Consider the following 16,780-nt stretch of genomic DNA (forward strand, 5'->3'; position numbering starts at 1 on the left):
AGCGAACTTCGAGAAACAACTTACAAAGCTTTCGAATCAGTTCATTCGATTCCATTAGTAGACTATTTCTCACAACTCAAAGTTGTTAAAAGAGTTAAACCGAGAAACAAACGCAAAACTAGAAATGTTAAAAGTACCTACAATTATGTTTTCTCGGGAATTAATTATATTAATTCTTAAATTTTTATTTTTAATACTCTATGCCATGTACAAAGATAAAAGGAAATGCGTCCACGAATAAATCTTGATCCGTATGGATAGTAAAATAAAAGATAGCGCAATTAAAAAGATATTCAAAAACAGTGTCTCATGTTACAAACAAAACAGAAGCGTCATAATCATTTTTCAGGTTTGTATTTAGAGTATTAATCTTCAATTTGCGCACTTCGTAATACCAACAAACCGTGTAAATATTCATCTTATTGGCGCACCAACATATAACAGATCGCTTTGGCATACATACAAACCGTTTCGATAACTTGTTATGTTTACTTCGATGTTCGCTTCTCTGAAATATTAGGGCTATAAGTTTATACGTGGGCAGTAAGTTTAAATTGCTATTATATAAATGCGTGTAAAGATTGATGAACTTTAAATATATTGAGAAGTTTCAAATGAAGAAAAGTCTAAAAAATTATAACATATAATAACAACAAATTAAATGCAAACCCAAAGATCACCGCAAGGAAACCTTTAGAAATCACCTTTAGAGTTTATAACTACTTCCAAAACATTCTTTAAATAGAAATGCAGCAAAAAGTTCCGCGCATTTGCTATTAAGAAATTCCTTAAATGTGTTTATGCATTTCAAGGGTTACAGTGATCTTGATGTTCAACCATAGTACACGCTTCGTCTTATCTTTCATATTTACTTTCGAAAGCAAACAATAATTTTCGATATCCCGGTTACTTAGCTTGATAATAATATGCTTCTGGGAATACGTTATCATCAAAAACATTAGTATAGATACTGAATACGACATTTTGTTCCGCATACCTACATAATGGGGAAGGTTTCCCATAACTCGAGAATTGTGAGGGTATTTTAAATGTGTGAAAATTGTTTACAGCGCCATCTTTTTTCTTCCATGTTTTATTTGCTGACAAGGGTCAGTCGTTTGCATGGGATCGTGACGTCTGCAGTACGTCCGTACTATCTCAATCATCTCATGCATATTAACGTAGGCGGGTTTACTAGAAGTGCAGAATCCCACTTTATACGAGATTTACTTAGATTATGCGGGGATTTCTTTCTGTCAAGTTCTCATGATCTTATCGCATCGTGTTAGATTTTCTCGCGATTATCTTATCTATTGTAACGTATATATCTACTAAAGCATTAGGTTTGTAGACTTTATTACTTCATAATTTATTTGCAATATATATTATAAAGGAGGTAGAGCCAACAACAAAATAGTTTCAAGCATGCTAATCAATGAACAAAGATTTATTAACACAAAAATACATGATGTCGTATGAGTTAACGTGTAGTTACGTGTAAAAGCAATTTGCAAAGTATTCAGACATTGTTAGTTGAGACCTAATATAAAGTTGCTGACACCGGGACCCAATTAACCTTTTTCGAGTCACGTTGTCGTATGTCATAAAATTGTCGATGACGAAACGATAAAAATATACGTGGATAGTAAAGGATAGAAATAGAAGTTGAAGATAACAAGCGATTTTTAAAACTCTAGTAACGAATCAGACTACAGGTTCAAAATCTTTCAAAGTATTTAATCTATAGATATTTTACCTCAAACAAATAATGAACCATACTAAACCATTACCACCACCACCACCACCACCAAGCGTGTAATTTTAAAATGATTCTTCCCAGATTCGACTCTATAAGAAATGAAGACGGTCTCCAAATCTGAGCAGACTCTAGGGATCAACATATTATGAAATCTTTAACATGTTGATAATTTTAATAATAACACCTTTACAGACTTGTGGAACCACTACGAAAGTTGGATCGTGGCCAAATTAACGTGATCCCTAGTACCTACGTCCACGGCTGGACGGACGGCCCTTCCTTCCTTCCGGATTCCTATCATATTCCTTACGTATTCATAATGTTACAGTCATAACGGCCACGTAAAATTGTTTTAATGTCTTCCTTTTACTTGCAATCCGAATACCTTATTTAGATTTCATAGAAGTTCTTATAAAAAGATAGTATTATGTAGTTTTTATACGTTCCTTACATTAAAACGCTAATTCATTTTTAATCCGAATTTATGTCTTTGTAATTAATTTCAATTTAGAAATCGTATCACTGTCTAAATAATAAATGGAATAGAGTTTTATAGTTCATACTAAATTCGGGAATACAAGCATAAATGCAAAATATATATAGAAACTAGCTGTCATCCGCGTCTCCGTCCGCGCGCAGTTAAAAAAAAATGAAAAATAGATGTTGGCCGATTCTCAGACCTACTGAATATGCTCACAAAATTTCATGAGAATCGGTCAAGCCGTTTCGGAGGAGTACGGGAACGAAAACTGTGACACGAAAATTTTATATATTAGATTGTATTCAAATGTCAAGTATCACTTAACATCAGGCGACGTTCTCATAAAAAGTCTCGTTTCCCATCAATAATCTTCATACCTTGCAAGATTGTAGCATCAATAATTAAGACCAAACAATTGTTCTGCCATGTTGATTTTATTAGCATTTTTCTCGTCTAATAAACCGATGTATATCCGTTGTTAATCAGGTCAAACACTGATTTTATTGGAACATGACTACAGACATTGTACCAAGAACTAAATAACTCTTCAATCGTTCAATTGAAGCTCAAGTATAATTGTGTAAACAGTGTAAAATATTCATAATTAGATTGTTCCGTTTAAATATTTACTAATTTCTTTAATTATTACATCTTTCAGAATACAGTGAAGATGTAATTCATATTGTCTTTTGTGCTCTAGAAAAATAATAATTGAAAAACTTTAAATATTCGTTTAATTTAGATTCGTTTAAGGTCCCTCCTACGTTGATATGAATCATTAGACAATATGCAAATATTTACTAATGATTACGAGCAATCATTCTATCTTTCACAATTCATTAATAAAATGATAATTTTCCTCAATGGTTACAACTAATTGCTCAGTAATTTCACTAAAGATAAGATAAAGATAACAAGATTTCAAATAACAATTTTCTCGACTGTGTTAACTTTCTAAAAACGAGCAAATTACGCTTTCGCTACAACAGACTGCTGATAAAAAGCAGTAACGTATTTAACATGGTACCTGGTTGTAATAACTATGATAATGTTATGTACTTCAAAGAAGTAATAAAAATTGTAGTAATTTAAAAAATATATGTTTTTTATATTTTGCTTTCCTATTTTTGGATTAGATGTTTTTTTAGATAGTAACGAGCGCTGTACCCAATCAAGATTGAAAAGAAAAATAAAAAATAAAATGTTCCGAAAAACTCAAAAACGATAGAATCGACTCTTAAAATACTTTCAGCGATAGAAAGATTTTTATACCAGCCTTTTTTTATTTGTCTATCTATAACCAAGCTAAGCCGGAGCGGTTCGCTAGTATTTCATATGTTATTCTAAAACTGCAACTGACCTACTTCAATGCATGTCCGCTATTTGAAAAAAATATAACAACTCTCAACTATTCAAACGTGCTCATGTTCGTTGATTTATTAAAGTTACGTTATGGAATGAAATTGTCATATTTTATTTTATTGTTTTTTAATTCCATTTTATCTATGGTAAAGTGTTTTAATTCGGACAAAGTATAATATTGTTCACTAAGTTTGTAGTGCTGTGATTTTTTTTTGATTATCCTTATAGTGTATATTTCGAGTAAGTTTACTTGAGTCAGAGACAACCAACAAAACCTGCACTCAAGTCAGCGATGACGTAACTATTGACCTTCACCTGTAACTATGAAGGAAATAATTGCCGTAATTTTTATTCTACAAAATGACCGTAGCTAAAGGCTTAGAATATTTCAACTAGTGACCATAAAATGTCGAAAACCGATAATTCATTTTACAATCGAAGCAGTAATACCAGTGTAAAGCGCAGCCTAGTATCGATGTGATCATGGGTTCTGTTCTCACTATGTTTAGTGGTATTAATTACAAGGAATGTTAGTGAATTATTTCAACAAATAGATAATACTTAAATGAAAAATTCACATAATAACTTAGTGAGTAAACATTATTCGGCGTTTATTAAACATAATTAAACAATTTCATCATGAAAACCTGTCGTTTGGCGTGTCTGTATGTTAACACGTCATGTTGCGTGAGGCAGTGACCGGATTAACCACTTATCTTCGAGAGATAAAACCTCTTTTCTGTATTAAACAATATAACAATCAACTTTTCTGGTATGTAAATACATAGACATCTACAAGCTAATTAATTGTACACACAAATACAAACTTTATTACCCATTTTTCCGAATTTGAATCAAAGGAGGAAATGAAGCCACATTAAATCTTCAAGATCAAACAATTATGCCACAGAATTGGCAGTTTATTAGTATGTTATACATAAGTAATAAAACTATTATGTAATTGTACAGTTTTGTCTAAAGTCTTTCCACAATTCTCACCAAATCTCACGATAAAAGTATTTTATTTCAAGGAAATTACTTTTAAAAATAAAACAAACATACCACCGTTAGTACTTGGTATGAGCTTAATGCATTCGTTGACTTATTTCTTAAAATACTGACAGTAATATTACACGACAAAGAAATAAACTGTAAGAAAAAACATAGCAATTTATTGATTTTTTTTCGTTTCACATGAAACAATGTATATTTTTTATTCTCGTTATTAAGTTAAGATTGCGAAACAAAAGATTAATTGATGAGAATTATTTTAATCGTTCGCTTACAATCCAGAACGACACATCTATGGAGTAGCTTGGTTAATATTACAATAAATAACTTTACATATTTTAGTACACAATTCACGTTAACGCGTGTACATCTCAACAAAGTTAACAAAACAGTATGTTTATATGTCCCGAATGCCAGGCACGGATGGTAATGCCCAGGAGAGCTAAGTTTATTCCGCACGCATGTTTGCTGTTTAACTGTCATTCCGGACTATTTCTGGACTGAATTTACGAATACCGAGCCAGATAGATACTACTACATTTAAGTACAAAAGCGTTTCGAATATCGTGAACTGAAGCATAACATTAATACCTAATTTTTGTATTTAACATTAGTCTTTTAAACCTATATATCATACTTTATGTAGAAAGCAAAGAGTTTTGGTATACTTCGGATATTTTAAAAATAGCTCTATAGATTTTCATGAATCGCTTATAGGTTTTTTATTTTTTTTAAACTTGAATTATTTATTAGTAATCGAAAATTAAATATACATACATACTGCATATATTTGTTGTCCTTCAAATGTTATAGTACTTCAGTATTACCTGTAAACAAAAGATAAACATCAATCAATAATGTAAGCAGTAAACTTAAGTAACAAAACAAAAGAACGGTGTGTACGCAGTCTACAAGTATCAGTTCCCGCTGTACATCGTGTACAAGTGCCATAACCCCGTGTCAACACGTCCCACTTTAAACAACGCAACGTGAACTATAAACAAAAAACAATATATTATGGGACAGAATATAAATAAAGTTGCGAAAGCGGAACTCTATACTTCATAAACAATAGTGTAAGCCCGGCATTTAAACGTGTTTGAAAAATGTTACATTATACGCTCGTTTTAAACAAATACCATTTTGTATTTTATCTTGGTATGATTTTTATTCTATGGAATCTTCTTCATTATATGGAATGCAATTAAGTTTTTGTTAAAAATATAATTACACTAAAGAAATGAAATGAAAAGACTTTACTTTAGACATGTTAAGAAAACTACCAGACCAACAAATCTAATGAAAATAACATCCAATTAAGGTATTTCTGTGCTATTTTTATATTAAAATAATTATTATAAAACAAGCTCTTCACTTTAAGTCTCTTGAGACAATCTAATTAAAATTTTCCACTGCGTTTTTCAAATTATTTTGCACGATTTTAATCCATGGTGGCAATTTCCTCTAGCCTACGAGTCGAATGATTGTTAATTGAAAAGCAGAAATGCATTTTGATGTTAAATTGTAAATCATGTTAAGAACAAATATCGATATTAATACTTTCAATGAGTCTAAAAAATTAAGTTACAAAAATTGTTGTTTTTTAAATGTATAAAATGGGGCATAAAGGACCCCTCGATTTTTGTTCCGGACCCACTTGTCTCATGCGTTACGGACCAATGCGCACCCCTCGCGCACTTTTATTAGCATTAGCTGACTAAGCAGGTCTCAGTTTACTGACTGGGAATTACCTGTCTACGTATGAATTTCGGCTTTTGCGACTCATCGTCATAGAAAGAAATACACAATATAATATCAAGACGTGGTCCACTTGAAGATACGTAGATAAAAAAATTTGTCTTTATTTGATTCTAAAAGGCACATTTGACTTTTTTGACTTCAAAATCAATTCAATTTCATACTTAATTTTTGCATGGTTTTGTATGGTGGTCTTCATTTTCACATTTACTTTTCAATTAAAAAAAATTAAAGTTGTTAACATCACATATAGAGGCGGGATTTAACTGTAAATAAATATATTGCTAGTAATAATTTAACTCCGTACTCTCTCATTATTTATCTGAACAAACCGCTAAGATTGTAGAGTATTTTCTAATGAGTTTTGCATGTCCACGATGTAGTGAAGGAAAACAATTAAGTTTCACATTGGAAAGCGTACCATAAGCGACTTTAATCACTGTGGAAACGCGATTGAATCTTATAATTTATTTTATTTGCAAATACAGATTATGTTGATAATCGACACGAAAGACGAATGGTTAGTTATTTCACTACAAAAAAAAAACCTTGATCATTAAGCTCATACTCATAAAGCTTCCGAGCAGTTTATGATTCTAGATTTCCGATAAACGTGTGAGTTGAGAGTAAGTAGCAAAGTTTTACCCTGTAGAAAAACCTATTATTAATATTTGCAACATTTTAGGACCTTATTTCATTAAATGATAAGTTTGTATAAAATTTAGTAATGTTCGCGTAATTTATGACACAAAAATTCTACGAAATATGCAAGACAATATGTTTGGTAATTAATACAGTAGGTGAAGCACGCGACACCACCACTGTCAGTGCGAATTGTATCGTATGTCACTTACGTAATGTCCAATAGTCTAGGTCAGTGGTTCTCAAAGTTAATTGAGTTTAAATCGAAATAAGAAATTTAATATCTTGGAAATCCCCTTCAGACGTCTTGGAAAAATTGCTGTAATTATGCTGAGTTAATTGTTATGATTTAAATGAAAATATAAAATTACAAGCGTTAAAATAAATAAATGACAAACAATTAAGTGATAAATGTTAAATATTTTTTACACTTTATTTTGTAGTTTTAAAAGCTTTCTTAATAATTAAAGGTGATCTACTGTAGAGTTACGACCCAAAGTTTAGGAATCACTTGTCAAGTTCGATTAATATGAAAGTTTGAAGGCCTTGAGAATTTAGTTTCAGTGTGTGTAACGACATTTTCGTAAGTCTACCGAAGCCAGACCAGTGCCAAGGGTACGAATTGACTTGTGCCAAGTAGCTTAACTTCTTTACAAGTCCTAGACTTAAGTCATTAAGTAACTTTTTTAAGAACGAATTGTTTCAACAAAATAAATTGTCTTAGCTACTAGCAATAATACTTTAAAATATATTTTCTGATATTTAAAAAAAATTCAATAAACCAAACATGTGTCGATAGTAACACAATAATATAATGGTAAATGAGAAAAAATCTTTCGCCTAACTGCGGGACATGCAGGAGACAAGAAGGTTTTTAACACTTATTGTTGGAGTGTAAGAGGAACAGGCGGGAGCGCGGGCTACTGTTTCATGATCTGAAGCTCAACCCGGCTGATTTTGGACTAATTTGTTCTATTTTATCTGAAATGACTAAAACTCGACTGCACGATTAAGCAGCTCGTTTCGATCAACATATCCTGTACACAAAACAATCTCAAAAAAATATATATATATTTCACATTACACACGAGAGTTTTATCTAAAAGTCGTAATTAGAAAACCAAGTACTTGAAGTACGGTACTCTCAACCCACACCTTATTCTTGTAAATACACTTCGCAATGAATGAGGTGTTGCCACAATTAACACATATTCAAGTGTACAGACCACTTGTGTACAATTAATTACTCTACCTAACAGACGTTTTAAGGAGCTCCACTTATGTGCTTAAAAATAAAAACTCGAAGAACTCATAGACAAAGGGAGATTACAAATTCGCAATTGACACAATCCTGGCTTAAAATTTACATAGTTTTTTTTTACAATAGAGACAATCATAACCTTTTTATTGCGTTATTAGTTATTATTGAAACTGTTAAGTGCGTGCACAGTTAACATGTTATATAAGAAATAACTGCGGTATTAGAAAACACATAAATAGGAAATAAAACTTTAATTGATTGTTAAAAATTTCAACCTTTATCACTTACATAACAACATTTATAACGATATTTTAGCAATAGAAAATATACTTTACGTAACATGAAACATATAAGAGTAGCGTTTGTTTCTAGAATACATAAGCAACTTATGTCCGTTCCTGGTAACTAATGGCTTGTAAATTTAATGAAACCAGCTTCTTATCTTTTTAATTGTACCCATATTTACTGGTTCATTATGTTATGAAGTGAAACATTACTTGAAAACCGGTTTAGTACAAATATTTTGAATCTTTATTATAAACTCTTTGTATTTTTGTAGTTCAAACTGACAATAATTTCCTTAAAACATACTGCTACGTTACTAGCAATAGAACATATGGATATCTCTCTGGACAAATTTACATCAAAATAGCATTTACATTTTGCTAAATAAATAAAAACGAAAATTTTAAAGGGCCAATTATCTTTTTGTTTTTATCCAGTTTCAAACGATCCCTTCCGAAACATACTTTGGGTATCTGACGTCAGCTACTTTGGGAACGATCAGTGGACGTCAAAAGTTCTTCAATACCTCTGAACACCGTCCCCTTGATGGCACAAAGGAGTTACGGAACTGCCGGATCTAAACTGCTATTGCTTTGTTTAAAGTTTGCTCGCAGTTTGTTTGGTACGGTTAAAAGTTTTTCGAGAACGTTCCAAATTCGAAAAGTAGCAATAGAAGGTGCTCGAGCTAAAGTGTTTTCAATACCAATTTATATATTTGCTTCGAAACATTCTGTTACAAGTCTTCTTAAAGTATTTTTTCATCACCATCATCATATTATTTCTATCGCAAAATAAATTAAACCATCATATTGTGTAATCATCTGACTCGTTTTCTTGTAAACTCAGATATCCAACAAAGTGTAAGTAGGTCTTATATTTAGTAGGCATAGTGCCAGCCGCAATATTTAACGACTGGCTAGGTAATTTGGAACCTAATTCATGTTACCAAATATTAGGTCACAATATTTTGTGGCAAGCCGCCAGTATAGGCGTTGCATGAATTTATCTTTACGACTATTACGTAAGAATATTAACAATAGGAACTCATTCATTGAACGTCGACCCAGATTTATGTAATAATAAATAAGTATGACATTTTGCACGATGGAAATTAGCAATGATAAAAGATACAGTTCAAATTAAATATGTACTTATTCCGTTTTATTGGGACATAGAAAATCCGATTATCATTCCTGACAAGCTTAGTCCTGCGCTTGAATACAACTGTAATCTTGTCTAATAAATTAAATTAGTTTAAGTTTGACCTAAATTGTTATATTTTGATAAAGGTAGGAACACAATAATTATGTAATGTTGAATGGCATCGAATTAGAAGTACCTACATCTCCCTGGCCTTTTCCCACTCACGTGGGGTCGGCACACGAGGTTTTATAAACCTTAAAGTTGTGGCTTAAGTTTTTACAGCCGACCGCCTGCCTGTCGTCAACTCTACTTGGAACGAATTTCTTAAAATTAAATTACATTCTAAAGTTGAAACGAAATAAATAATCGTTAGCATTATCTTTTAATCTACTTTGTTAAGCTTACACTTGATTAATTCGGCACTAAGGACCACCCTTAGCGAAGTTTTAGTATGAGATAAATGCATTGTCTCATGCTAAATGACATTGAGTGTGAAGTTAATCTACACGTATTAATTATGCTATTGCATTAGAAGGGAGGATAGTTGGCACTTTGTCAAACATTTCTCGGCATTTGTTCGGCCTTGTCAACTCGGTCAATGACTTCGAAAACTGGCCGTTTAACATTACAAGAAACGTATGTTATAAAGATATTTTAACATACAGCAACAATGAAACTATGATTAAATTTGTCTTTTATGTACATTTTTATTAGGTTTGTCTAGTATATATGAAAATATAAAATCAAGCTTCATAATAACATCAAAGAAATAGATTTTATAAAGATCTATTTTGATACATCTGGAATAAAATTTATTAAAATGCTTTTTATCTTTAGTAAAAATTGTAAACATAGAAGAAAATAATTGAAAAAGCACGGAGAGAAGACAAAATAAAAGAATGTTCTCAATAAACACTTCTCCAATATAGATGTCTAGATATAGAAGTTTTCTCTATTTAGGTGACAATTCTATTTTTTACTTAATATGGTCTCATCAATAACAGGCGTGGTAACAAAATTTAGTAGCAAGAAGGTTAACGCACGAACATTAATGGAACAAAAACTACAAGATAAGTCGTGACAGATCGATGATGAATAGACGCCGACTGACGATACAGTTTTACGATCGACCAACAGTAAATCAAATGATTTCGCTTTATTTATGTTAATATAGTTATCATTTATTTGCCGGTAAAAGTAATGAATAAAACATCAAGATAAACAAGAAATATTGAGGCGTCTCAAGTCTATCAGGAAGTGAAACGCAAATAAAATTGCGGAAAAATAAGAGCATATTAATATACAATAATGTCAGTGATGGATTAACTCTGTTTACCCTCAACATTTTTCATTCATTATTTGTCTATACGCATGAGAAGGGCAGGTGAATTTAGCGAGGGAGGAGACGTACAGGAAAGGGCAACTCATGTGTAACCTTTTAACTTTAACATGACTATAAACTACGGTCACTTCGCTATTTCAGCGAAGTAAGGTAACCCAAATAATTGGTGTATTGAAATCGCACATATACATAAACAGATCTTTTTTTGTTAATTCTGAATAAATTATTGTCTGTCACGACTTTCGTGCTCGCTGTAATGTAAGAAGGAAACAACATGGAGTACGCAATTGAATAGGTAATGCTCAAGTGTCATTCAAACACAACACGTGCGTCCCGGTTTTGTGCGTCTCATTGAAATGTGATTTAAATTGAATAGCTGGGTGATATCACCACCTTGATCTTACTAATTCAGATGTGTTATCTTCTCGTTATTAAATAATTCAAAAAGACTAATGTTGGTAATTGGTCACTAAGGGTATTGAAGGAAGTTGAAGTGTTGATTTTTCATGCTAAAATTACATGAGACTCTTTTTACGTTTATAGACGTAGTTTTATGTATAAGAATTCTTATTCTCTTAACATGTTGCGGTCTCTCAACTCTTGTTGAGGGACCGCTGATATATCGTTAAACAGATTTATTGCAACCGAAAATAATACATCAACGTATTAAACGAAATACATAAAAAGTTATCGCGTATTTACGATTTGGGTGAAGATAAATCAAAAAATAACGATAAGTATTCCAAAGAGATTGTAAATATTAGCAAAATATAAAAGAACGCAGTTTAAATGTGATTTAAATATTTATCAATTAAGGAGACAAAAATAGTCAGTGAACAAAGGTCTAGCAATTTTTTCATAAAATGTAACTGTCGTTAATGCACATTAACAAAGTATGCATAAAGGTGACAGTATTTAGTCAATCAATACATAGTATAAAACAAAGTCGCTTTCGCTGTATGTCCGTATGTATGCTTAGATCTTTAAAACTACGCAACGGATTTTGACGCGGTTTTTTTTAATAGATAGAGTGATTCTTAAGGAAGGTTTGTATGTATAATAAATGCATAATATAGTAGAGAAACACTGATAAATTTAAAGTTTTCTAATGTGATGTCGTAAATAAGCACGTTTTTTTGCGCTTATATTGCAAACGCTGGCTGAACCCTACGAGATAGACCAAAATAATGTACTACAGTATTGTTCACCTTAAAAAGTTCAACAAAAAAGTCCGCGATGGTATATGTCTATCTCTTAGGGATAACCCAGCATAACCATTTTTATTCTTTTACGAAGTGATTTTAAACAATACAGCATTAATCCTTATCCATTTAAGTACCTTAAATAAATTGTGCATTTATTCTGTAGTAGGTATATTTTGCATTGCACCCGTGCGAAGCCGGGGCGGGTCGCTAGTTGAAAATAAAAGAAAACGCAACGGAAAAATTCTATAAATAGTAAGATATCAAATCTGACAAAATATGGCTTTACAATAAAAACGAATTATATATTTACCACACTGCTGTAACTCGTAAATATAAATAATATAAGTAGCAAACAATAAGTTAAATAGAAAAACGGTATAACTAACAAAGTAAAAGAAATTACGCTTGTTTAAACATGGTATAGTTTTCTCAAAGTTGGAAAACAATATCTTCCGCGTAAATGCTCCGTACAAAGCTTAACAGTAATATTCATTTATTACAAAGGTGAGAGAGAAACAAAAAGGGCCTTTGTGAAACGGAATAAAGGGAAATACAGACTGAAATTAGAGGATTCCTTGAAATAAAGGAACCATAAGCCTCAAAATGAAACATTGGGTATATGAATGGAGCAGAAGATATTACGAAAGAGAATATCACTTTCTAAAGGCAACTTCTTTGATAAAAAGATTTAGAAATTTTATCTGGAATTCTCATAAGTATAGCATTCAAATATATATTCTAAGGAATATAAATGATAACGATGTTTGTGCCGAAATAAGATGTCATTTAGAAGCAAAGATATCTACTGCGGCGAAAGAGTGCCGAAATCTCGGATTGTACAAATACAATTCCAACCTAAATGTGTCAGAGTCCCATCGCTTCTATGGTAATAAGTCTTTAGGGTTGCCAACAAATTAAATAGATCATTCGCAAACAAAATAAACAGTGAAAATTATTAAAATGAAATGGTAAATTGAAATAAATGTTCGAAATTATTTACGAATAAATTCAACAGCATTTAAATTTACGACATCTGTCATCTCGTGAATCCAATATTCATTATTTTGACAGATATAAATTATTACACAAGCAAGATCCAGTAAGAGAAAATTCAAAGATTTAAGGATTTAATCCAAATAACAAACCATCCACAATCATTTAAATTTTCGAGGGTTATACAATAAAATATATACACAAAATAAAGTGAATAAAAACTGTTAACATTGACACTGTTTTTTTACAAATGTGCAATACTTAAACAGATCTCAAAGTGCAATTATGAAAAAAAGAAATTAGAAAATCCTTATATTACGATTGCATAACAAACAGAAAAAGAAATAACGAGGAAACATTGGCGTTGACAATACGTACGACAGCCCTGGTAATATCCGTTGTCACGAGTAATTGGAGTGAGAAATATCCGCGAGACGATATACGCGGCGGTCGGCACGATTTTGTTGGCCTTTGTCCCGGCTAGACTTTACGAGCGGCCCGTAACGTGTTGCAACAAGGAATACTGATCTATCGGAAATTTCGCTGCGTCATAAAGTGTCGGAGTCTATGGCTGGGGTACAAATTGAAAGGTAGACGTTCTTACCTTCAAGTCTTACCTATACTAAAATTTCTATAGTCCTAGGTTGTTAAGAATTTGTTACTTGTTTGACACAGGCTTCGAAGTAGGTACATCTCTAGTCTTCTAAAATCAGGTAAGAAAGGAAACATATTTAGACATCATTTTTTTACTAACGAAGTATAAAAAATATTACTAATTCATGTAATTCGAAAACGATTACGAAAACTTCGCAGTACATCAACGTACACTTAGTAATAAAATAACAATTATTAGCAGCAATTAATTCCTGTCGAGTATGACGTAAATATAATATGTATTATAACATCTTTATAATCTCAAATTCCCTATTGAATGAATCATAAAATACAAAACTATTACTGATTTTCCTCATAAAGTCTTAGTTATAGACGAGGACAAAGCAATACCATATTCAACATAAGCAACTCGAATGACATTTAAATCTGGAACAAGAACAGAAGGAAGGAATGAATCGTTGCTGTTAATAGTTAAATAAATTTCATTAGGGCACGCTCAGTACACTCGGTTACGTCTTGGATCGTAATTTTTCACAAGGCGAATGAAACGTAATGAATAATCCGAACAAATGCAAATACAAAGAGAAAACCTCTCCATAAATTTAGGAGAACTTCTTGCATTTGACTATTTTCCTTATAATAATCTACAATCCATTTGTAATGCCACAAAATTTAATAAGATAGAAATAGAGTTAAGAGACTGAACATAGAAATCTTAATAAAACACATACACTTAAAAATGGTTGTCGAATTTTCTGAGGTTTATTTAATTTAAAATTTAACCCTTCGACCGCTCTGTTGTTAGGTCGTCCAACTGACTTTATTAAATTAAAGTAATTTTATTGAACGATAAAAAACTGCCACCATAAATAAAGCTAATAACATTTGCGAAGCTATTATAGCCATTGTTACTGAAGCTATTCTCAAAGGTTGCCCCGTGACGGGAGCCGAGTGTTTATTAAGGTTGTAACATTTTAATGTCACCTTTTTATACATTAACCTTGAATTTCTTTAATAAGAACGGCATTTAGATAATTTTATATATAGCTTATGTATTACCATTAATACAGTTTTATTCGCGATCTCGTTTATAGCGGTTTCACAATTCAAGGTCAAAAAAGGCATATTCAAACCAACATCTAAAATCAATTTCTAAATGTTTAAAGTTAAAAATATGTAAAAACCACAAAATCGATGATTAATAAAACAAAAATGTAAAATAAAGTACGCAACAAAGGCGTGGGCTAGCGTTCGCAAACAGTTCACCTTAACAAGGACTCAAGTGAAAGTGACCGACTGTATCGTAAATGGATGATAGAAACGTAACCATCAGTGTCTATTTTTGTGAAGCTGAGTCATAAATCAAAGAAATAGAAACATCAGTTTTAGATCTGTTCCTCACAATTTTGGTAATTGAAATAGTAAATGAGGTATAAGATAGCAAGCATGATAAGATAGTAAAATAAGTGATAAGTTCAAGGCTAGTAGAAAATAAGATATAGCAAGCAACACATTTATAAAAGAACTAAACTAAGTTTAGTTTAAAGACGGACTAGCTAAGTGTCCGACTATCATAGCTCCACAAATTTTATTTGACGATCCATTATCGAGAATAGAGACTAGACAAATGGAACTAGGACTCGAGAACTTTATTCATATTACTATTTTAGCAGCATTCGACGCTCAGAGGTCGTTAACCTATGTTAGAATGCAAAAAAACTAGGTAAATGTCTGATAAAAATTGCACTCAATTAGCTAGTTCTAGCACTCAATTAGTTAGCTAATATAAACACAAAAATTTATATTAGCTAACAACCAACTTTATTCTGGTATCGTATATTTTTATGTATGTATATTTTTATTTTTATTTTATTATTATTTATTGTATTTATATGTATTGTATATTTTTTTAATACAAATTGTGATAATGATTATTTCAGTTTTAACAAATATCATTGGACTAAGACAAAAAAAAAACACGATGAATACCTAATGTTTGTCCATTTAAGTATATTGAGCTCATCAATGTTAAGACATTATTACTATCATAGTCGTAAAACTAGCAAGATCCGGGTAATCGAGTGCAATGTAAACTAAAATCTAAAAAATAAAAATTACATAATTCTTCCAAAACTAAATGGGTCAAAGAACGTGAACGGCTTTATAATTCAAAGACATTTGGCAGAGAAAGATTCATTCCGAAAGCAACCGCGGACGCCAAAAATGTTCAATTACTCATATTTACATAACATTGGTGATTCATTCATTAGAGGCACGCCTGTTATATGACAAGATGACATACTGTTCTGTCATCACTATTATGAATATCAGATTTCTAAATACCCTACAATACAGAGAATAAAAAAATTAAACCTACTTCTAAGCTACGAAAAACCGTCCTAGATTGGGTTATTAAATCGAAATCACGATCGATCACAAAATCGGATTCATTCAACGCAAATTTTAAATATTCTATTGAAATTGTCAAACGAATTTACAACTCTGAATTATGAATAGATGACCTCATTAAAAAGTTACCACAACTTTGCAGCTACGAAATCTTGCCACAAGTTTAATATTTTACTTTAATCTAGTTTTGGTTGAATCTACCAGAACCAAGAAAACCGATAAGTGTATAAGTATAACTATTTATATACCTACTTGTACTTGGCTAGATTACTAATTATAAATCTGCGATCGATTACTGAAAAGGACATAGCAATGTTATTCGTAAAAAGATACCCACCTACACTTCTTCTTTTAAGAAGGGTGAAATTCCATTGAAAGGATTATTAATTTGTCTTTAAAATGTTATCCTAGTTTTATACCAAAACTAATAACAGATTTCCTTGAATTCATTTAAATCATTAAAATGGAAACATTATAAAATGTATCGTTAAAAAGTTCATGCAATATAAATACA

At 31.4% G+C, this 16,780-nt stretch overlaps 1 protein-coding gene across 6 annotated transcripts in view; it reads right to left on the reverse strand.

Annotated features, from left to right (window-relative positions):
* LOC106712169 (rap1 GTPase-activating protein 1) overlaps nt 1-16,780 on the reverse strand; it is a 209,200-nt gene that overhangs the window by 50,478 nt on the left and 141,942 nt on the right. The gene's annotated exons all lie outside the window — the stretch shown is intronic.

The sequence above is a fragment of the Papilio machaon genome, chromosome 15 (assembly GCF_912999745.1).
Source record: "Papilio machaon chromosome 15, ilPapMach1.1, whole genome shotgun sequence".
Classification (NCBI taxonomy): domain Eukaryota; kingdom Metazoa; phylum Arthropoda; class Insecta; order Lepidoptera; family Papilionidae; genus Papilio; species Papilio machaon.